The sequence below is a fragment of the Halichoerus grypus genome, chromosome 5 (genome assembly GCF_964656455.1).
Source record: "Halichoerus grypus chromosome 5, mHalGry1.hap1.1, whole genome shotgun sequence".
NCBI classification, from domain to species: domain Eukaryota; kingdom Metazoa; phylum Chordata; class Mammalia; order Carnivora; family Phocidae; genus Halichoerus; species Halichoerus grypus.
In genome coordinates this window covers 123,103,697-123,126,703 of record NC_135716.1, presented here as the reverse complement: position 1 = coordinate 123,126,703, position 23,007 = coordinate 123,103,697, and the positions used below count along the sequence as shown (strand labels likewise).

Here is a 23,007-nt window from a genome sequence, read left to right as displayed (position 1 = left end):
TAAATTTACTCTCTTTAAAGGGACCCTGCAAGTTAAAGAAATTTAATTTGCCATTTCTTCTTTGGAAACATAACTCAACTGCTTGAAGCCTGTCTACTGTTTCAAAGGAGAAAAAAGTCATATGGCGAGGGAAGATCAGGCAAGACAATGTTTTTCTACAGCTGTATGTGTTAATTTAGAAAGCTAATGCATTGACATTCAGTACACTTGCCAGAGGCCTTATCTGAAGCAACAGGTGAATCTAAAAGGAATTCCAGCTGTGTGGGCTGAAGCTGAGTGGAAGCCAGACAGGATCAGGCTTGGCCGGCATTCAAGTGAATGAGAGTAGCTGTAGTCCAAGGGGTGTGCATTACAGTTGAAGAGAGGAGGCAGAGGGGTTGTAGAGGAATTGTCTCAGAGAACATGTCCATGGGGCAAAAGGTAAGTCAGAGGAGATGGGATAAGAGTTTCAAAGCTGAGGTCCTCAGAACCAGATCCTGAGGCAGCCTGGGAAGCGACACTAAAACAGTATCTAGAAGATGTGGTCTGAGGGATTGCAGTACAGTGGTGAAGCAGGGTCAGCAAGCTTTCTGTAAAGGGCTAACGAGTAAATGTTTTATGCTTTGTGAGCCATAGGGTCTTTGCAGCATCTACTCACTCCGCCATTGTAGTACCAAAGAAACCATGGATGATGTGTAAGTGAATGGGTGTGGCTGTGTTCCAGTGACACTTTACCTGTGTGCAGAGATGACAGTCTGGATTTGGCCTCCGGGCCTTAGATGGTCAAGCTTTGATATGAGCAGCAGCGCTGATTTAAAGCAATCTGTAGTCGGACGACAATCGTGTCATAAGGGCAAGGGACACAGGGCACATGTGTGGTCCATACAGACTTCTGTAGCCTGGGCACTCGCCACTGAAGCAGTGTTGCTGGAAGACTAAATTGGGACTGGTCTTTGGTAACCAGGAGGCCTGGTATGGTCTTCAGGTACTGGAGACAGGAATTTAAAAAGATTCAAAACATGAAGTGAAGAACACCAAGGGAAAATTGACTTATTTTAAAACTTTGTTCTTTACCTTATGGTCATCTATCCAGATAAGCACTAAGAACTCTTGCTTAATCCTAGGGAATGTATGAATACAAATAATGTCTTTGCCACTGTGGTGGCTGAGATTCTGTTTTGTTCTTTATATTTTAAGTTTTGATAGCTGTATGCATCTCGTTTATGGGTTAAGCTGCTCATTGACAGGGTTACTAGCATATTCTCCAGTATATGTATTTTATTGTTGTTATGAGAAGGGGGATCTGATGAAGTTGTGATATATACTAGTGACAATTTAAAGTAATATATTGCCTGACTGAAAATAGAGTCAATGTGCAAGCATATGTGTGTTTAAAGGGTATGAAAATATACAACAAACCTTTATCCATTGGGAAAAAAATCAGTGCTCGGAGAACAAGGAGAAAACAAGGACCATTAATAAGCTCATCAGTCTATATCTGAGCCTTAAAATAAACTCCAAACAGAGGAATAGCCAAATATATTTTTTGAGGCCTGGAGGTAAAGAATTTTTATGTTAAGATATACCAACATAGTTCATAGTAGTGAGTTGAAAATAACAACTTTGAGTTATTGTTAAAATATTTTTTATTTTTAAAGATCTTTGAAATATTTGTGTTTTGTTCATAAAACAGTAGATATATATATATATTCTCTTCTTTATTTCTTTTTTTTTTGTTCTTTCAGTTGCAATAATTCTCGGTGATATCTAGGGTCACATCATCCACTCTTAAGAATTGTATCAAGGACATAGAACGAAATGTAGATTTTCTGAAGGTCTTTCTCACAAATTATGTTTCTGCCTGGAAAGAAAACTTTCCTTAGTATGTCAATACTTTAGTTCATTCCATTTACCTGACTTTAATTTGTATGAATCAACATTGCCATTATAATCATCATCATCACCATTTATCATATCAGACATGGGTAAAGCACTTTAAACATTATGTCTCTTAGTATTTACAATGATTCAGGGAAAGAGATGAGAACATTAGATTGAGAGAGCTTAAGTATCGTGCCAAGGTCACCAGTTGGCATGTGGCAGAGCTAGGATTTGAAACCAAATCCAACCGACTTCCGTAATTATTATACATAGTAATATATAAATACACACATATATATAGTATAACTAATAATAAAAAATGTAATATTAATACTAATTGCTTACTCATTAATTGAGATAGAACTCTGAATCTGATGCTTTTTCTATCACAATGCAATCATCAATCATCAGCTCATGGTATAGAAGAACTCTACACCCCTGCTTCTGATTTTCAAAGCTGCCTTCAGTACCAGTGATGATTGTGTTGTTCAACACAGTACAAAATGCCTCTGGCTTAATAACTAAGTCTTCCTTTCCCTACTTTATTTTGCTTCTCAGGCAGTAAATAGGAATTTGCTTTTAGTGAACACTGAGCTGTGTTTCTTGAGATATTTAGTCTTCATTTACCATTTATGTTCTATAAGGAAAGATTATGTTGGTGATAAAATCCTTTCAATACGATGAAAGGAAATCAGACAGCTTCCTTTGAATATGAATCTTTTTTATGTCCATTCATTCATTCTTTGTGCTAATATTCCTTGAGTATATATAATGTCCAAGGTGCTATTCTAGGGCCAAATTGAGTAGTGAACAAACAGGCAAAGCCCCAACTCTTACAAGGTTTTAATTTGGTGCATAAAGAGAGACAATAAATAAATAAATGAACAAGTACTATGAAGAAACAAAAGCTGGATGGAGATGTGATATTTTGCCTATCTTTCTCTAATCCCCTAATTTGCTTATATAGAATCTTGCATACATGGGGTCTAAATAAACTTGAAACGTCTTATCTGTGATTCTCTAGGGGGCTTCTTAAATGTGCATTTCTTTCTCTGTAACCTTTTTCATGTCCCTCTAGGACATTGACTTTGAAATGTTGTGAATAATACAATTTAAGAAGGAACTGCATATAGGAAAGTAGGATGGAAAATCTGCACTGTCCTATAGCTGTCCAAAGAAACATACTTTTAATGGCTTTTCAATGCTCCTAAAAAATGAACAGCCAGGGCATCAGATTTCCCCATCTAGAAGTTACATGATTGAAATCCCATGTTCCCACACAAGGAGAAACTGTGGTTAAAAATTCTCATGTATGTACGTGTGTGTGTATGTGTTATGTGGCTTGTCTGACTCCAGCTGGAATATAGATTTGGTCCTAAGTCAGAAGAGAGTAATAAGATTGTTTTAAGGTTATTGATTTTAAAGATGGCAGGGGAGAAATTCTGGGCCGTTACGTTCTTGAGTCTGAAAGTGAGAAACCTGTCGTAAGAAAATAGGATTCAAACGTATCTGAACAGGTTTGGAGATTGATAGAGGAGTGCCTAGAAAACTATAAACAGTAGAGCATGGAGGTGCATGATTCCAGCTAGGGATGGCATTTGAATGGTGCCATTAATGTGCAATAATCTATGAGTAAAGGACCTAGAGCCAACATTAAGCATAATGATTCGCAGAAGTGAAAATACTCATGTCCAGGTGCAAAATTGACATTCCTTAAGAAATCTGTTGAGTAACTCCAGATGCTTGTATTGAGGTTCCCTTGTAATTAATGTAACTTTTCAGTTTTTTAAAAGCCTTAGACCTCACATGGGCCTGACTATTTTAAAGCAACTTAGGTTTTCTTGTTTGTTCTGAAAAATAATAAATGCCCATATCTGCGTTAATTCAAATTTACCCAATAAAGGTAGACGTGATGTGTTGAGATTTTTATTAACTTAAAACTTTTGAGCTTTTAGTTTAAAATAAAATCATGGAGTGTAAGTAAATTTGTATTCATAAAAAATATTTCATATGATTTCATAGGAAAACGGGTTCTATGGGAGAAGAATAGAAGAGAATTTATAAAGACACCAGATCTCCAAGGATGTTAAATTGCCGTAATATGAAAAATTAATAGTTCACAAAAGAACATTATTTTCAAATACTAAGGATATTAATTTTTAAAAACTCTCTCATTCCTGAAATATTTGGAGAAAAATGTTTAATGCATAAACTAAGCAGGGGTACATTTGTTTCTATTTTGAATGTTCTCCCATGGAGATTTGGCCTATCTTTTACACATACAAATATAAGCTGCCAGGAATCCTTAGGCATTAAGAGGATTCGAGGTACTTCAACATGGAGGTGAAGCTTATAAATATAAGACATTAAAAGTCTTGAAAATATATCACCAGAGACCAATGTGGGAAAAAAAAAATCTAATGCCATATAAACTTAGGATTTTTCATGAAATCCTGAATTGTAGAAAATTATTTACAAAGTAAATCACTGTTTTTTGGAAAACCTTAAAAAACATAATAATAACTAAAACACATAAATGCACAAAACTATTATTGTCATGTTCTGAAAAATGTGGGAAATAAAAGCCCTTCAGAATGTGACATTGGTATTCTGTTTATTAAAGGAGAGCACTAGAAATTTGTTCTCAAAGAATTCTGTATTAAAGTTATATTTGAAGGAATTAAATTAAAAGATACAACAAAAGAGAATGGAAAAGCCACTCTCAAGTTTCTCTTCAGAAACTTGCTTTAACCAGTTTGTAGTTGATTGATACGACAGTCATGCAACCTTTCATTTCTCTAGATTTGGACTAAATTCCTTTTTTTTTTTTAGTATTATTTTATTATGTTATGTTAATCACCATACATTACATCATTAGTTTTTGATGTAGTGTTCCATGATTCATTGTTTGCATATAACACCCAGTGCTCCATTCAATACATGCCCTCTTTAATACCCATCACCAGGCTAACCCATCCCCCCACCCCTTCCCCTCTAGAACCCTCATTTTGTTTCTCAGGGTCCGTAGTCTCTCATGGTTCATCTCCCCCTCCGATATCCCCCCCTTCATTTTTCCCTTCCTACTATCTTTTTTTTTTTTTTAACATATAATGTATTATTTGTTTCAGAGGTACAGGTCTGTGATTCAGCAGTCTTCACAATTCACAGTGCTCACCATAGCACACACCCTCCCCAATGTCCATCACCCAGCCACCCCATCCCTCCACCCCCCACCACTCCAGCAAACCTCAGTTTGTTTCCTGAGATTAAGAATTCCCCATATCAGTGAGATCATATGATACATGTCTTTCTCTGATTGATTTATTTCGCTTAGCATAATACCCTCTAGTTCTATCCACGTCATTGCAAATGGCAAGATTTTGGTTTTTTTGATGGCTGCATAATATTCTATATATATATATAGAATTCTATATATATATATATATATACCACATTTTCTTTATCCATTCATCTGTTGATGGACATCTTGGCTCTTTCCATAGTTTGGCTATTGTGGACATTGCTGCTATAAACATTGGGATGCATGTACCCCTTCGGATCCCTACATTTGTATCTTTGGGGTAAATACCCTGTAGTGCAATTGCTGGGTCTTATGGTAGCTTTTTTTCAACTTTTTGAGGAACCTCCATACTATTTTCCAGAGTGGCTGCACCAGCTTTCATTCCCACCAACAGTGTAGGAGGGTTCCCCTTACTCCACATCCTCACCAACATCTGTCATTTCCTGACTTGTTAATTTTAGTCATTCTGACTGGCGTGAGGTGATATCTCATTGAGGTTTTGATTTGGATTTCCCTGATGCCAAGTGATGTTGAGCACTTTTTCATGTGTCTGTTGGCCATTTGGATGTCTTCTTTGGAAAAATGTCTGTTCATGTCTTCTGCCCATTTCTTGATTGGATTCTTTGTTCTTTGGGTGTTGAGTTTGATAAGTTCTTTATAGATTTTGGATACTAGCCCTTTATCGGATATGTCATTTGCAAATATCTTCTCCCATTCTGTCTGTTGTCTTTTGGTTTCATTGACTGTTTCTTTTGCTGTGCAAAAGCTTTTTATCTTGATGAGGACCCAATAGTTCATTTTTGCCCTTGCTTCCCTTGCCTTTGGCGATGTTTCTAGGAAGAAATTGCTGTGGCTGAGGTCGAAGAGGTTGCTGCCTGTGTTCTCCTCTAGGATTTTGATGGACTCCAGTCTCACATTTAGGTATTTCATCCATTTTGAGTCTATTTTTGTGTGTGGTGTAAGGAAATGGTCCAGTTTCATTATTCTGCATGTGGCTACCCAATTTTCCCAACACCATTTGTTGAAGAGACTGTCTTTTTTCCATTGGACATTCTTTCCTGCTTTGTCAAAGATAAGTTGACCATAGAGTTGAGGGTCCATTTCTGGGCTCTCTATTCTGTTCCATTGATCTATGTGTCTGTTTTTGTGCCAGTACCATACTGCCTTGATGATTACAGCTTTGTGATAGAGCTTGAAGTCTGGAATTGTGATGCCACCAGCTTTGCTTTTCTTTTTCAACATTCCTCTGGCTATTCGGGGTTTTTTCTGGTTCCATACAAACTTTAGGATTATTTGTTCCATTTCTTTGAAAAAAATTGATGGTATTTTGATAGGGATTGCATTGAATGTGTAGATTGCTCTAGGTAGCATTGACATCTTCACAATATTTGTTCTCCCGATCCATGAACATGAAACGTTTTTCCATTTCTTTGTGTCTTCCTCAATTTCTTTCATGAGTATTTTATAGTTTTCTGAGTACAGATTCTTTGCTTCTTTGGTTAGATTTATTCCTAGGTATCTTATGGTTTTGGGTGCAATTGTAAATGGGATCGACTCCTTAATTTCTCTTTCTTCTGTCTTGTTGTTGGTGTATAGGAATGCCACTGATTTCTGTGCATTAATTTTATATCCTGCCACTTTACTGAATTCCTGTATGAGTTCTAGCAGTTTTGGGGTGGAGTCTTTTGGGTTTTCCACATAAAGTATCATATCATCTGCAAAGAGTGAGAGTTTGACTTCTTCTTTGCCGATTTGGATGCCTTTTATTTCTTTTTGTTGTCTGATTGCTGTGGCTAGGACTTCTAGTACTATGCTGAATAGCAGTGGTAATAGTGGACATCCCTACTGTGTTCCTGACCTTAGGGGGAAAGCTCTCAGTTTTTCCCCATTGAGAATGATATTCGCTGTGGGTTTTTCATAGATGGCTTTTACGATATTGAGGTATGTACCCACTATCCCTACACTCTGAAGAGTTTTAATCAAGAAAGGATGCTGTGCTTTGTCAAATGCTTTTTCTGTATCTGTTGAGAGGATCATATGGTTCTTGTTCTTTCTTTTATTAATATATTGTATCACATTGATTGATTTGTGGATGTTGAACCAACCATGCAGCCCAGGAATAAATTGCACTTGGTCATGGTGAATAATCCTTTTAATGTACTGTTGGATCCTATTGGCTAGTATTTTGGTGAGAATTTTTGCATCCATGTTCACCAGGGATATTGGTCTGTAATTCTCCTTTTTGATGGGGTCTTTGTCTGGTTTTGGGATCAAGGTAATGGTGGCCTCATAAAATGAGTTTGGAAGTTTTCCTTCCATTTCTATTTTTTGGAACAGTTTCAGAAGAATAGGTATTAATTCTTCTTTAAATGTTTGGTACAATACCCCTGGGAAGCCATCTGGCCCTGGGCTTTTGTCTTTTGGGAGATTTTTGATGACTGCTTCAATTTCCTTAGTGGTTATGGGTCTGGTCAGGTTTTCTATTTCTTCCTGGTTCAGTTTTGGTAGTTGATACATCTCTAGGAATGCATCCAATTTCTTCCAGGTTATCTAATTTGCTGGCATAGAGTTGCTCATAATATGTTCTTATAATTGTTTGTATTTCTTTGGTATTGGTTGTGATCTCTCCTCTTTCATTCATGATTTTGTTGATTTGGGTCATTTCTCTTTTCTTTTGGATAAGTCTGGCCAGGGGTTTATCAATCTTGTTAATTCTTTCAAAGAACCAGCTCCTAGTTTCGTTGATCTGTTCTACTGTTCTTTTGGTTTCTATTTCATTGATTTCTGCTCTGATCTTTATTATTTCTCTTCTCCTGCTGGGTTTAGGCTTTATTTGCTGTTCTTTCTCCAGCTCCTTTAGGTGTAGGGTTAGGTTGTGTATTTGAGACCATTCTTGTTTCTTTTCTTTCTTTCTTTCTTTCTTTCTTTCTTTCTTTCTTTCTTTCTTTCTTTCTTTCTTTTTTTTTTTTTTAGACCTTTCTTGTTTCTTGAGAAAGGCTTGTATTGCTATATACTTTCCTTTTAGGACCGCCTCTGCTGCATCCCAAAGATTTTGAACAGTTGTGTTTTCATTTGTTTCCATGAATTTTTTAATTCTTCTTTAATTTCCTGGTTGACCCATTCATTCCTTAGTAGGATGCTCTTTAGCCTCCATGAATTTGAGTTCTTTCCGACTTTCCTCTTGTGATTGAGTTCCACTTTCAAAGCACTGTGGTCCGAAAATATGCAGGGAATGATCCCAATCTTTTGGTACTGGTTGAGACCTGATTTGTGACCTAGGATGTGATCTATTCTGGAGAATGTTCCATGGGCACTAGAGAAGAATGTGTATTCTGTTGCTTTGGGATGGAATGTTCTGAATATATCTGTGAAGTCCATTTGGTCCAGTGTGTCATTTAAAGTCTTTATTTCCTTGTTGATCTTTTGCTTAGATGATCTGTCCATTTCAGTGAGGGGGATGTTAAAGTCCCCCACTATTATTGTATTGTTGTCGATGTGTTTCTTTGCTTTGTTATTAATTGGCTTATATAATTGGCTGCTCCCATGTTAGGGGCATAGATATTTACAATTGTTAAATCTTCTCATTGTATAGACCCTTTAAGTATTATATAGTGTCTTTCCTCATCTCTTAGTACAGTCTTTGTTTTAAAATCTAATTTGTCTGATATAAGGATGGCCACCCCAGCTTTCTTTTGGTGTCCATTAGCATGGTAAATGGTTTTCCACCCCCTCACTTTCAATCTGAAAGTGTCTTTGGGTCTAAAATGAGTCTCTTGCAGACAGCATATCGATGGATCTTGTTTTTTTTTTTTTTTTTATCCAATCTGATACCCTGTGTCTTTTGATTGGGGCATTTAGCCCATTTATATTCAGGGTAACTATTGAAAGATATGAATTTAGTGCCACTGTATTGCCTGTGAGGTGACTGTTACTGTATATTGTCTGTGTTCCTTTCTGGGCTATGTTGTTTTTAGGCTCTCTCTTTGCTTAGAGGACCCCTTTTAATATTTCTTGTAGGGCTGGTTTCGTGTTTGCAAATTCCTTTAGTTTCTGTTTGTCCTGGAAGCTTTTTATCTCTCCTTCTATTTTCAATGACAGCCTAGCTGGATATAGTATTCTTGGCTGCATATTTTTCTCATTTAGTGCTCTGAATATATCATGCCAGTCCTTTCTGGCCTGCCAGGTCTCTGTGGATAGGTCTGCTGCCAATCTAATCTTTCTACCATTGTAGGTTACAGACCTCTTGTCCCGAGTGTTTTCAGGATTTTCTCTTTGTCTCTGAGACTTGTAAGTTTTACTGTTAGATGTCGGAGTGTTGACCTATTTTTATTGATTTTGAGGAGGGTTCTCTGTGCCTCCTGGATTTTGATGCCTGTTTCCTTCCCCAAATTAGGGAAATTCTCTGCTATAATTTGCTCCATTATACCTTCTGCACCTCTCTTTCTTCTTCTTCTGGGATCCCAATTATTCTAATACTGTTTCGTCTTATGGTAATCTCTCAAATTCTGCCCTCATGATCCAGTAGTTGCTTATCTCTCTTTTTCTCAGCTTTTTTATTCTCCATCATTTGGTCTTCTATACCACTAATTCTCTCTTCTGCCTCATTTATCCTAGCAGTTAGAGCCTCCATTTTTGATTGTGCCTCATTAATAACCTTTTTGATTTCAACTTGGTTAGATTTTAGTTCTTTTATTTCTCCAGAAAGGGTTTCTCTAATGTCTTCCATGCTTTTTTTCAAGCCCAGCTAGTATCTTTATAATTGTCATTCTGAACTCTAATTCCAACATCTTACTAATGTCTGTATTGATTAGGTCCTTGGCAGTCGGTACTGCCTTTTGTTCTTTTTTTTGAGGTGAGTTTTTCCATCTTGTCATTTTGTCCAGAGGAGAACAGATGAATGAGAGAACAAAATGCTAACAAGCTAACAACAACCCCAGAAAAATATACACTAAACAAATCAGAAGAGACCTTCCAGAAAGTGGTTACTTTTCTGTTCAGAGAGTTGCTGCTATTCTTTTCTTTGATCTCCTGTTGAGTTTGTAGGGGTTCAGAATGGTTTGATACCTATCTAGTTGAATTCCTGGGACCAGATGAAATTTAGATCTCCTACTCCTCTGCCATCTTGCTCCTCCTCTCTAGATTTTGACTAAATTCTTATGTTAAATAAGATACTTGTATTTAAAAGATAACTTTGCTATTTAAGCAATTTTATATGAATATTTAAATAACAGTGTATTTCACATTTAGAGTGAAGATATAATACTTAGATTTTTTATTGTTAGTTTTTTAAAGATTTTATTTATTTACTTGAGATAGAGAGAGAGAGCGAGCTGAGGGGAGCAGCAGAGGGAGAGAGAGAAGCAGACTCCCTGCTGAGCAGGGAGTCCAATGTGGGGCTCAATCCCAGAACCCCGGGATCATGACCTGAGCTGAAGGCAGACGCTTAACCAACTGAGCTATGCAGGAGCCCCACAGATTTTTTTAAATGAAAACAAAAGAAGAGTAAAAATTAGGTCTACAATTTAATGTAAATTACCATCAGCATGCATCATCCCTCTTCCTTGATTTATTGACTCATTAAAAATCTTTTTCTTTTTTAAAAATCTATTTCTAGCATTAACCCTTTTTTAAAATCCAGTTCCAAGATGAGAAAAGGTATACCTCTGTACCCAGCAGACCCATGATCTGGGATGAAAGGGGAGTACTCACAAATACTTTTTATTTTGTCAGTAAATGCTAAAAGATTGATGATTAGGGAATTACAGGGGCACAAAGTTTGGCATACTATCTTTACCTTATGGATATTAAGGAAGATTTTATGTGAAGAGGTGATATTGAGTTGAACTTGAGGTATGCCTAGGGAGTTGGCCAAATGAAAGAGGGGCAGACAGGAATTCTAAGCAGAGAGAATAGTAGTAAAGCTAGGAGCAGCAGATAGTGTCTTTTCTATCTTGCCATGTTACTGTATAATCACTCCGGTTCAAAACTAATTATTCTATTACTGAGATAATATTGTATTCTATTATAAATATTATAATATTTACTGAGCATCTAGTATGCACCCAGCACTATGCTAGGTGCTGGGGAGTTAGAGAGGGTTTGTAAAATCCTGCCCCTATTAACAAGGAAGTTAATTACTGAATGGAAAAAACAGATCAGTTCAAGAAAAAAGTGTTAAGAATCATCAGGGTGATATAGATTAAAGCAACTAAGACTTTATATCCTATTATAGCAAAGCTTTACTGAATTACAGGAAGATGTTTCTCTTTAAGCTTTAATAGGCAGAAGATGTTTGTTTCCCAAGTTTGATGTTTTGTTGTATACCCTGCTGATTTACAATATGAGAAACATGCTTTGTGTTTAGAAAGCAACTTGCAGTTTGGGGCTGGGGGAGAGTCTTTTCCTACCTCACTTGGTCCCTTTGCTGTTTACTTCCTTGCTTGCTGCTGAATTCTTCACAATATTTTTTATCAAATAGTCTCTTGGAGCAGAGATGGATTACATAATAATTCATAATCTCTACCTAAGAGTTATTGTTAGAAAAACAAAGCGAAGTCACAAACATTATACTTGTACTTGAAACAGCTCTGCCATGTAGTTTGGCACTAGAATGTGTGATCTGGTTAGAGGGTAAGTCCAGCTCTCTTTTAAACCAGTTGACTGAGTTTATTTTGGGGGACTAACTATACAGATGATTTCTCTTTATACTAAAAATGTGTCAAATGTAGACATATTCTTAATCTCTTTACTGGGGCTAATGGGTCGATCTTACTATCACACCTGCTTTAGTTAGGTATGGACTCACTGAAATCATGACTTGAATATGATCTAAGACATTAAATAATTATGTTACATTACTTAGATAAAAGCATCAATCTGCTTTGTCAACCACTACTGTTGAGAGGCCTAGCAAAATTAAATTATGAACAGAAAAAGACACAATTCACATCTCACATTATTTTATAGTCTTTTGGGTTCTGGTAAGGTTGAGCGGTCAGTGGCTCTGGCTGGTGGATATCAATGACCTCACTGGAAATTGTTGGACGATGAACAATTGGTTAAGACTCATATCTTTTTCTGGATGTGATAATTGAACTGAGGTGAATCCCTTGAGCAAGAAGATTAGATGGGCTAGAACTAATAGTGAAGGAAACTCTATTTTCCGGTTTATTCCAACTTAACTCTAGGGACATAAAACTTCAATTTACTGGCTGAGCAAAGGTCATGAGGTGATGCACAAGCAATGTTACAGTCAGATTTCAAGGTGTCTGGAGTGGGTATCATTTAGAATCCAAAAGCTTAGGGTTAGAGTAGGATGATTTCAAGTATCAATAGCAAATTTGTACCTGTGCTCAAAATTCAGCTTGGAAAAAGCAGTTTCTCTAGTAAGAAATCTATAAATAAAAGATATGCACTGAGGACTGACAGAATATCCCAACTGTGATAACTAAAGTTGATGTCTTTTTTTTTTTTCTTACTGAAGACAATATTTATTTTTAAAAACTTATCTGGAATTAAGCACAATTACTCACCCAGACTTCTTTACAATTACTCTCATTTGTTCATTTATTCTTCCATTCATTCATTAAAAGTATGTTTATTGAGACTCCATTATGTAAACCAGAGCTGGAGATCCGGGCATTAAAAAGACAGGCTTGGCCCTAGCCCTCCTAAAGCTCATATTCAAGGAGAGCACATGGGCAAAACAATTAATTTCATAAGTGGTCATTAAATTACAATTGAGATTGGAGGTCCTGAGGATGGTAAAGCGTGCTTAGAGCATAATTGGGGGAATCTGATATAGTCTGGGGTTAAAGCATGTTTCCTTGAGACAAGAAATTCCACTGATCCCTAAAGGATGGAGAGATGTGAATAAAAGAAGTATGAATTGATGGAAATAGTGTTGTACAGAAAGCAGCATATGCAAACCTCCTGATGTGGATGGCCCAGGGAAGGTCAGGGTCTCAGGAGATAGAGATAATGGAACACGATAGGCAGGTAAGGGAGCTCCCACTCTGCTGTGCTTTCTATTAGCACGCAAAGGGCATGATCTTTATTTTAAGAGCAACAAGAAGATATAAAAAGGTTTTAAATAAAGATTGACATGGCCATATTTTCATTTTAAAAGGAGTGCTCTGGGGGCGCCTGGGTGACTCAGTCAGTTAAGCATCTGCCTGCAGCTCAGGTCATGATCCCGGGGTCCTGGGATCAAGCCTCTTGTGGGTCACCCTGCTCAGTGGGGAGTCTGCTTCTCCCTCTCCCACTTCCTCTCCCCTTGCTGTGCTCTCACTCACTCACTCTCTCAAATGAATAAATAAAAAATCTTAAAAAAAAAGAGTGCTCTTGATGCAGCATGAAGATGTTTCTGGATTGAAAATGAGAAGAGTAAAGAAGACTAGTTAGGAAACCATTTCTATAATTCAGAGAAACTCTAATAGAAGCTTGGACTACGGTGATGGCAATATAACTGGAGAAAATAAACAGAGATGGGAGACATTTAAGAGGTGAAATGGACAGGATTGGGTGATTAATTGAAAATGGGGATGGGCAAGGATGGTTTGAAGAATGACTTCCTTTTTAAGGTTCTGTGTAATTAGGCACAGTGTTACTATTTGATTAAAAGAAAACACTGAGGAAGGAAGAATTTTGGGAGCAATCATTGATAAACTTGAATAAATTAATGATCCATAAACATATTGCATCCTAACAAAGTAGATGAAACAAAATATTCATGTTTTGATAGCACTTTTCTGTCACCTGGGCAGTGACCAATATGTTTAACACAAATATATCTCCTTTCATGGATAAAGTAACTGATTACATCTCTGGAGAAAAAAAAAGTTAGAGGAAACTAATTTTTATTGAGCAACTACTATGTCCAGACACTATCCTTTTTGGGCTATGTATTTTACTTCATTGACTCTGTACACCTACCCTAGGAGAAGTAATTACTATCATTCCTATTAAAGAACAGAGACTAATGAAGCTCATTTAAATTTGCCAAGTTTTCACAGCAAATGGCAGAGTTAGTCTTTATAATTCCATGTCTTTTCAACTCTAAACCACATGCTTATGGAAGCAGCAAATATGTATCAAATGCCTACCATGAGAACTTAGTCTTCAGTATGAGATATAGACCTGTAAGGAGGCAAGTACAATTAGTGAGAAGGGCTAAGACATTTCCAGATGCTCAGGAAACATTTGGAAGAGTAGCCTCTAAGGCCATCATGGGTGTATCAATTAAAACTGTCTGAAAGAATTATCTTCAAGTATAAGACCTGAAGAATGCAGAAAGTCTGGAAGTCTTTTCACTGTACCTAAAAATATTTTCAAAATGAAGGAAATTGAATATCTTTAATTCAAGTTATCTAGATAATTCCATTAACTGTCCATATTGCCTAAATTTTCACTTTCTACTTCATTGCCCACTCATGCAGTTGTGACTTCAGAAATGGAAGTGTTACAAGATGAATGATCTTACCATGTGGCAGAGAACTAAATGTAAATTGATTTTATAACAATATGATTTACCAGTAAATAATATTCAGCTCTTTTGTGTAATCATCTACATGTACTGATCTATGACACTTTGATCAATACCTTCCATGGTTTCTCCCTTTATTCAATATATTTGGCTTTGTCTGTCTTCCTTCATAGATTATGGACTTTCATTTTCTATTTTACTTTTTTGTGTAACAAGATTTCAGATTACTTTGTCTTTATTGTATCCCTGAATCATATAAACACAAAGTATATAAATATGCCTTTGTAGTTTCAATTTTCGTTATTTGGTATTTGTGAATATTGTTGACTTCCATCCACATCTCTTCTACCCACATGTTTATTTTGAAGACGTGTAATAAATGAGGAACACAACATTCTACTAAACACCTAACTACATTTCTGGTCTTGCTTTGCCATCTTCAGCTATCTTCTAATCTCCATGAATGTTAAATGACTTTCAGTTTTTAGAATGAAGTATTATGGTACATTGCCAGATACATGACGGTTAAAACACCAACAGACTTTTGGCAGGGAATAAATCAGTGAATGTTTGTATGGGTGAATGGTGTCTTAACAAGGGAACCATATGTGCCCCAATGAAAGGTTTTATGACACCAGAACTATACATGTTCCAAGGAAAGGTTTTATAGAATTATATATGTAATTAAAAGAGTAAATATATATAATTAAAAGAGAAAAATGTATTGAGCAATTTCTGCCACCTGAAAACTTGGATTTTTTAGAAGGTGAAAGCTACAGAGCTTCTTTGATAAGTAAAGGGCAGTTTTCCTTTATCTCTGATGGCTATCTCTGGAGTGGCCTTATGTCCACATGAAAACTTGCACATGTAATAGCAGCTTTCTCATAACTGCCAAAAACTAAAAGTAACCAAGATGTCCTTCAATAGCAGAATGGATAAACTGTGGCATCTTTACACATGGAATATCATTCAGTGATAATAAAGAAATGGGCTGTCAAGCCATGAAAAGACATAAAGGTAAGTTGCTAAGTGAAGGGAGCTGGTATGAAAAAGCTTCACACTGTATGAAAAAAACTACAGAGATAGTAAATATATCAATGATTGCCAGGGGTTTGGTTTTGGGGAGATTGGAATAGGTGAAACAAGGGAGATATCTGGGGTGGGGGTTAAAATTATTCTTCATGACACTGTAATCATGGATCCATGTCACTATGCATTTGTCAAAATTCATAGAATTGCAGAGTATAAAGAGTGAATCCTCATGTATACAAATTAAAAAAATATTGAGGAGTTGATGTATCTGTGGATAGAATGTAGAATGTGGCAAAATAATCAACCATACTACAAATGTATGAAACAACCTCACTAAAAGAGGTAAGAGAAGAATACACCAACATAAATAACTCTGGAAACATGTGGTATCTTTGAAACTAAAGGCAAGAAACAAGCAAACAACAAAAAACAAATGAACAAAAAACTAAGCACTGTACTCTTATTGATACCATTATGCATACATACTGGAATTGAACAGCTCATTGATTTGACAGCAGATGCTGCAAGATTACATATCAGCAAGGAGAGGGAGATAAAATGCCTCATATGGTAATGGATTGGAATTGGAGACATCAATTGGAACTTATTTTGACAAAGAGATATAAATTGTTACATATGAAATTTTTATAGATATGAGCATATACATGGGTTAGTACACACACACACACACACACACACACACTTCTGTGTTTTGTCAGCTGAGAGGGTTTAGAAGCAAAAACACCCAAGTAGCAATGAGCATAACTATGCTCAAATCTTGATTTCTAATACCATTCTCCAATAAAAGGAACCAAGTATCCTAGGAGAAAGGAATGATTCTAGGAATGGGTAGGAAATACACAAGATGAGCTTAGTGCATCTTGTAGTGACAGAAAGTAAGGACGTTATAATTAAAAAAAAAACAAAACACCCTTAATTATGGGAACATGTTAAAGGGACACAGGAACTATATTGGCAACTAAAGAGTTCCCAAATGGTTAAAGCAGGAACAATTTGAGCTACAAAATAAAGTAATACTGGATTATCACCCAAAGTATAAAATAAATATCCATTAGTCCATACTTACATTAATAAATAATTCAGTAACTACATTAATAGAGGATTAGAGAAAAATTGCCATGCAGAAGAATTCCAAATAATTTATATAGATAATTTGTCCTCAAAGGTGGTGCAGGCCAGGCATAGTGAATTCCTTCCAGAAAGTACAGTCTGGAAAGGGGGAAAAGAGTAACTTTCCCATGGAGAAACCTGACAAACACTACTTCAGTCAGGTGACCAGATTCAGTATCAACAGTGGTAAGTCATGTTGACCTTATATACTCTTGATAAAATGGTACTTTTGCTCTGTGGTCTTCTTCGCTAAAACTCATTAGCCCAGTCTCATCATGAGGAAAACATACGCCAAAGCCTAATTGAGGAACACTCTACAAAACACCTGATCAGTATTCCTCAAAGCTCTCAAGTCCATCAAAATCAAGGAAAGTCTGAGAAACTTGCAGACAAGAGGAGCCTAAGGAGACACAACTACTAAATGTAATGTATCCTCGATGAGAACCTGGAACAGAAAAAAGACAGTAAGTAAAAACTGAAGTAATCTGATAAATATGGACATCAGTTAATTTAGCAATATTGGCTCATTAGTTGTAACAAATGTACCTTTCTAATGTAAGATGTTAATAATAGAGGAAGTTGGGCATGGAGTATATAGGAATTCTATGTATTAGTTTTGCAACTTTTTGGTAAGTCTAGAACTACTCTAAAAGAAAAAGTTTATTTTAAAAATAATAACAAATTTTTGTAATCTGAAAGCTTGGACTTGGAAGTTGACAGGTACAAAGATTGTTTGAGAAATAAAGGAAGATTTTCTCTCTTTTCTGAGGTTTACGTTGAGATAGAGATCTAAAAGAAGAAGAGTAATGATAATTTCTATATGTTTCATATATACAGATATGTGTGTGTATTCAAGTAAAAGAAAAAATAATCATGTGATAAATAATATCTACATAGCTTCAGTCTTTAATTCCTGAAAACAGTAAACACATTCCCAAACCATTCATTTATTTGTTCATCTTTTTTTCCACTCAGCAAACATTTACTCAATGCTAACTATACAGTCTGCGCTATTCTAACATCTGTGGGAAAGAACACAAGCAAGATCTCTGCCATCGCAGAACTTAAATTATAATGAGGGAAAAGGGATAATCAACAAGTAAATATAACTTTAGGTTTTACATTTTCAATGAGGGAATGTACAGGATGTCAGAATATTTTGGTAGTCTGGAAAGGCCTTTTTGAGAAAGTGCTATTTCAACTGAGACCTGCAAATAGAAGGAGTGAAGCACAAGAAATAACGGAAGAAGAGTGTTGGATACAGAAGAAACAGCTTAAAAATGTCTTGGTAGTTGGAACAAGATTGATGTGTTGAAAGAAGAGCCTATACAAACTAGAGTAGGTGGTATTTCTACACTTAACACCTCCTCTCTGTTCTTTCAATACATCAGTCTTATACTTATCTGAGATAGAGAGAGGGAGAATGAGAGAGATGTAGGAAACACTGATGGTTTTAAGGGTAGAAAGGCTTTTATTACAGAGTATTAAGAATTGTTTCAGTGACTGAAGGAAGACTTAAGTTCTAAACTCTAGAAATGATTCTCAAGCTACAACAGGGAACCCAGCCACCATGGGAACTATGCCTCTTCTAAGATCAGGCAACATGACTACAGAATTCCATTCCTACTGGCATGTTTCAGAAAACTATTACTGCCAGATCTAGAATTAAAGTTCTCTGACACACTCTACGAAAACAAAATGGACACCTCACTCTTGAAACTCTTGAATATAATGGCTGGCCTTTGAGAACTCTACCAGTGGTTCCATGGCAGAAATAAATCCTCTGAAGATTCTGCCTGCCAGGCAGAAGCAGCAAAAACAGTAGGAATTCTGCCCTCCCCTGAGTTTTGCCTCTCAATTCACATGAGAAGGCATTGATTTATTCAAAACGAAATCCCATTTTTAATCACAGGTTCCAGGAAGTCTGTTAAACATAATTCTCGCTGTACACACTCTCCATTGTGGGAAGCACATTGGAAGTAGAAAGGGCTGATGGTTTCAAGGAAAGCAAGTGATTGTGTCAAATGTTACTCAAAAAAATGGGGCTGGAGATATGCCAATTGAATTAGAAAATATAGAGCTCATTAGTGCGCTTGACAAATGCAGTTTCTGTTAGAATCATGGGAATAGTTAAGACATGCAAAGAAATGCACATGAATTAAACTCTAAGCCAAAGCATTATGGGAAATCAAGGCTTAGGTCCTAACACTCAACTCATTGCTTCCCAGCAGACATTTAATGTGAAGGTTATGAAGAGGGCAGTTCAAAGATCATGGAGTCAAATTGATGGGCTAGAGGTGGCTTGCCTTCAAAGTGTGGATATCAATGTTTTATTAAGCTAAGCAAATCCAGAAATATGTTAAGAACAGGATATGTCTTTATTTCCCCAGCTGGCTAGTTTGAAAGTGAGAATGTAGACAAGCATCAAGTCCAAATAATAAAGATAAAGTTTCAAAGTAATAAACAGTTTATTTAGCACTTTTGGAACCAAATGGGATTGTTTCTAGTAAAGGTATAGAAAAGTTTCCATAAGAGGATCATGAATTGATGGTTTGTATATCAGGGCTTTCTTCCCCACCATGTGAATGCTGCATGATGCACAAGTGAGCATGATTGTGGCTAAAAGTACCTCCGTTTTGGCAAAGAAATATGAAATGATTAACTGTATGTTGAAGTAAAATATTTTTTCCTTCTATGCTGCCTCTCAGGGTGGGATAAATAAATCAACAAGGGACTTTAGTTCAGCTTTGGTATAATAAAGCAGTTATTCATAGGATTCTACTTCCAAAAATTCATGTTTTACCCAGTGGAAAAAAGTATTCCAAGATGCAACATATCATGCTGTCTACTGACTCCAAAGTAAATACAAACATGTCTACATTCTGTAAACACAAATTGTAAATTGATCCTTCCCTTTCACTACATATCACAAAGTTTCCAGTCACTTCTTTATCCCTATCCTCCACTAAATAATTTGCCCCCCCAAAAATCATCATTTGAGTTTAGAGTTCCTGTTTGAGAGATAGCTGAGTGTAACCTTCACAGAGAACTTTCCTTGGTTTCCTAATTTCTATTATGAGTGGCAAAAATAGCATCATACTTTCTACTTATTAGACAATGTAAATAATGTTTCTTTTATTTCCTTTCTTTCTTTTTTCTTTTCTTCCTTTTTCCCCCCCTATCATTTGGCTAGTTCTTTCTTTCTTTTTAACTCATGGGCATATGTCCCTCTATGAATTTCTTCCCTATCTCTCTTTTACTCTAACCTATATTAGGGTATTCTCCTTCCCTTTCTTTCTTCCTTCTCCAGACAGATTCCTTTTCTTCCCTCCTTCCCTATTGCTCTCCAATGTCTTCCTCTTCCTTTACTTCTCTGCTCAGATGACATTTCACAGAGGAAAGCAGAGAAAGCTTCTATCCAGTGTCCTGAAGGAAAGTGTGTCAGGATCACTTTTCATTTATGGTTTGGTTTCCTTCTGCCCTGAAAGTATTGTCATAGGATTTGTGAATGGCGAAGAGATCACTGATGTAAATCTGCACCACCGGTTTTGTTTCTTTGACTTTTATCTTTTCCTAAGTTATATTTCATTCCCAAAACCAAGTTTCTCGCATCTAGATCATAATGAATTTTTTTTGTTTGTTTATCCCTTAAAAATACTAGCATAAAATGCTGCCAATCACTACAATAACTGACTTTTCAGGGACAGTGAAATAGTCATTTCAGGGCTTACCCAGTAATAAGACTAACAACCTGAATAATATTGATTTTTCTTATAAGCATTTTAAAAAACCTCTTTTCCATAAATAAAATAATTCAGATGTTTCCCCTAAATGATTAGGGTGGTTTTCCTATTTATTATACTATATTAACATACAGATATGCGATCTTTAGAGTATTTTTTTTTTTGATAGTTTCTCATTCTATAGTGGACTTTTCTTAAAGAAAAACCTGTGATTGGCAGATTTAAACATGACTATATTCTGTTTCTTTTCACAGGTTACCGACATCTGCAATGGATTCTTTTGAGTGTGACATTCAGAGTACCTCATTACAAAGTTATGTTAATGCAAAATTAGTTTTCTTTCAACATAAGTATTCAGTTATAATTATAAATATAAATTCCTGAGTAGCTGTGGTCTCTGGGCCTCAAATTTATATGAGACTGTAGAACCCACAGAGATTAACTGAAGACTCCCCTCTGCCATTTTTTTTAACAACCCTCAATGGAAACATTCAAATAAAATGTTACAGTTAACACATCCAGAACCAAACTGTTTGGATATCATTTTGTAGCTGGTCTTTGAAAGGTTTTGTCATATTGTCAAGGTCACCTAAATAAGAGGTGACATAGCCATTATTCTTCAAAATATTCACTTTCTTTCCATTTTTCTATTGTTTCTTGATTCAGCTTTGAGGACTGACAGGTATATAATTGTCAAGAACTAGCAAACCAAAATAATGAAATAATTATATTTTGAGTGATGAAACTTGTCAATACCAGTGGAAATTTCCTGAAGCAAATACCCCACACTGCGCTTCTCTCTCAGCTTCCTCCTGCCCCTTGTCTTTCTTCACTAACTATAACCAATACCCAGTGTTCCTGGTTCACTACAGCAGAACCTTGAGAGGACTATAGCTGTCCCCAAACTCCCTCCCCACTCTCCCCCACTCCCACCCCGTCCCCTTTTTCTCTTTCTGTCTTATCAAAATTGAAACTCCAGAGCAGCATATCCACACTCTCAGTCATTCTGTGTCATGCTTGTGATCCTCTCCCCCAGTCCCTCAGCAAGTTAAATTTTGAGGGGGCTTGCTCATGTAACTTTTCTTTTTTTTTTTTTTTTTTTTTATTTATTTGAGAGAGAGAATGAGAGAGAGCACATGAGAGGGGGGAGGGTCAGAGGGAGAAGCAGACTCCCTGCCGAGCAGGGAGCCTGATGCGGGACTCGATCCAGGGACTCCAGGATCATGACCTGAGCCAAAGGCAGTCGCTTAACCAACTGAGCCACCCAGGCGCCCCGCTCATGTAACTTTTCACTAGATAGAGTGAGCATGGGAAAACAAAACAAAACAAAATGGTGACTCCTTTCCTAAGTTGAAATTTTACCTGAGTCCATGGAAGAAAGGAAAGTGGGTTGGCAGACCAATGTCCAAAACCCACCCAGCCAGTGAAAACCACTTGTGTATTACTCCTTGAATAGTACAGATTCTATTGATCATTGCTGGCATTATTGTAGATTATTTTGTTTTTCATTAGCTCCAGATGCAATTTTGAATTTTCAATTTGGCTGCTGGTTTATTCGATGTAGACGTTCTTCTGAAAGGTAAATTATGGTGTGTATGTGTGTGTTTTTATGTCTTTGAATTTAGGATAAGCACTGCAAAGTGGATAAAGTCTTGAGGATGTTAATTGTCATCATTTGCCAACATGTACACATAAATGGTGAATGGAAAATAGCAGATAATTACGTGGAAAATAAGCACGTGATACTATGTGGAATCTTGTATGTCAACTAAAAGAAAAAAATACGCAAAAGGTATAGAAAAACCCAAGCCCTAGATAACTGGCTCCTCTCTCAATGAGAAGTGCCTCTCACTTCTGTGGTGAGCCTGGGCCCATAAATAACAGTAGCATTCTGGTGCTGAGAGAAATAATGTGTCAAGAGCCCTGGGGTTGGCATCAGATATTCTGGGTTTAGTGATATCTCCATCACATTTCTATCGTGCATGAACCTGGGCAAGACAATTGACTCTTCTCCATCCTTGGTTTTCTCATTCATGAAAAAAAAAAAGCATGTTGAAATCATTTTGTAAGTTATAAATCTATGATAATGTAACATTTCTTTTATTTTAATAAGACCAAACCATTGACTGACTAATGAGTACAACACTCCTCAACCTCTATACAGATACCCCTCACTTGAGATTAGAGGAAGAAAGAAAATTAACTCAATCCCCAGGAAAAGTGGCTTAGCTTTCTTGGCTGATGTTTACTGTAGGAAAGAGGGCTGACTGTTTTATTTAAGGGACACATTTGGCAGGCATTGGGCTTGACATGACATCTAGATGTGCTTTGTTTTGTTCTCATTAAGCCCACACTGCGTTTTAGAGGCCATGTGAGTAGGTAGCCTTATGCTAGGTCATAGTACAAGCAGTTTATACCCATATTCCTTGTATTAGGCTTCGTGACACTGTTATGTT

At 36.5% G+C, this 23,007-nt stretch overlaps 1 long non-coding RNA gene across 2 annotated transcripts; it reads left to right on the top strand.

The window, feature by feature from the left end:
* Positions 1–353: 353 nt before the first annotated feature.
* On the top strand, positions 354–21,910 carry LOC118523546 (uncharacterized). Of its 2 annotated transcripts, XR_013447559.1 has the most exons (4): positions 363–420; positions 15,576–15,662; positions 17,072–17,272; positions 20,806–21,910. It is a non-coding gene; the product is annotated as an uncharacterized LOC118523546 (long non-coding RNA). The 2 variants fall into 2 exon arrangements; XR_004911158.2 differs by lacking the exon at positions 15,576–15,662 and having other exon boundaries at positions 354–420.
* Positions 21,911–23,007: the final 1,097 nt, after the last annotated feature.